Source organism: Oratosquilla oratoria, chromosome 18 (assembly GCF_046742065.1).
Source record: "Oratosquilla oratoria isolate Oo_2021 chromosome 18, ASM4674206v1, whole genome shotgun sequence".
Classification (NCBI taxonomy): Eukaryota; Metazoa; Arthropoda; class Malacostraca; order Stomatopoda; family Squillidae; genus Oratosquilla; species Oratosquilla oratoria.
The window spans coordinates 17,634,933-17,636,803 of record NC_134794.1 but is presented as its reverse complement, the minus strand read 5'-3'; positions in this window follow the sequence as shown (position 1 = coordinate 17,636,803).

Here is a 1,871-nt window from a genome sequence, read left to right as displayed (position 1 = left end):
CGAAACAGAGATCGAGACCGAGACAGAGACCTGGACCGAGATCGAACCCGAGACCCAGAAGAGGACACTGACATTTTTTATTCTCACCCTTCCTTCCTTTCTTCCTTCCTTCTTTCTTTCCTTCCTTCCTGGAATGTCGACTTGTTGGTGCGTTTATTCCTGTCGCCGGCAGTTTTCAATTATTATACTCTGCTGACGATGCAAACTCGTCCATACGTTATTTGTGGGTGTCGCTGGGCGATTTCTTTGGGGCGAAAACAGGATATGTGATGTGCAAGAGCGGCGACAATTTTGTTTTTATTTTCTGCCGTCAAATTCATTCAGCTGAGGGAAGCTCGTAGCTTCTTTCAAAAAGAGACAAAATGCAGCTTGCAAAGGTAAAATATTTTTTTGACCATTTTGGCCAGGGCTTTTGGGGTCCAGCTCAACACGGTGAGTCTTCTGGGAAGATATTTTCGAGTGCCTCTCGAAGTTTCTCATTGGGGCTCTTGTTGAGGTCGGTTGCGATTTCCTTGAGGTTTGTAAGAACTGTCTCGTAGATGGAACCATCGTAATTGGCGTTGATGTAGTTCAACATGTAGACTGTGCTCGTTCCTCTTCCTCTCAGGATTCGACTTAGGGTCACTTTGGCTTGGGGAGAGCTTGGAGGTCGGACAAAGAGACGGCGTGCGCAGAGGCCAAAGACATCAGAAGGAGACGAGAGATGGAAATGATTCCTACGACAAGTAGAATGACGTTCCAGAAGAAAAGAAGAGCAAAGAATAGTCCATGGTAGACCATGTTGTGGTCCGTGCAGGTGAAGTGGAAAGTGTTGTCACCAATGAATTTCATCTCAGGCACAATGGAGCTTCTGAAACCCTGAGGGAAGATGTCTGGAGAAGTGACCTCGTCTTTGAGTCGGAAAAAGACTTGCAGAGACTCAAGTGCGTGATGGTTGTAACGCCACTGGAAGGAGAAGTCGAGGAAGAGCATGATCGAACCGACGCAGCAGAGATGAACGACTTCGACGATTACGTTATCGACGTAGAGTCCGTTGAACTGCTCGAGGTCGAGTTCACGAAGCTTGTCAATGTCGAAAGAGAAAATTCTGGGATCTTTCTTGAAAGTCCTGAAGTATTTGTGAACCAGCGAAGGAAAAACGGGCGAATACAGGACAGGGAGAATCACGATGATGGTGACAATGTAACTGTAGTGGAGAAGGTAAAATTTCTCATCGTTTTCTTCGATGTATGGGAACCATTTAAGGTATTTCCCATAGTTCTGGAAATCTTTTTCCACGTTCGCGTCTCTGTTGTAAAAATAGTGCCACTGTGGTTGAACCGATGCGAAGCTGAAGAAGACCAGATAAAGCCCGATGAGGAAGCTGGTAAGAGTGCAGCAGCGACCGAAATTTGTCCTTCCTCTTACCGTAAGGATCGTCGGCTCCAAGCGCTCCTTAGCCTTCTGAAGAACTCCTTTGACACCAGTCAAAACGCCCTCGAACTCGTTTCTGTGGTCCTTCATTGAGGCTTCTTGATGTCCGAGCGGGCCCAACTACTCTGACGACGGGCGGGAAGCCGCTTAGAATCTCTGACCAGACCGAAACAACAAGGATTTCACTAGAGCTGTTATCACCTTGGCAGTGTTACACCAGAAAATTAATGATGATAATGCTTCTTTAGTAGACAATGTATACATGCATGTGTGTATGGGCGTACCGTCATGTATATTGTGTGTATTGCGGGATTTATTGTGTTCTTCGATCATTGACTGAATTCTTCATCAAAAGATATTTCCATGAAGTATGTGCAAATGCTTCATCGTGCATGTCTTTGTATGTGTGTGTGTGTGTGTGCGTATGTGCTTGTCTTTGTGTTTACACTTGTGTGTGT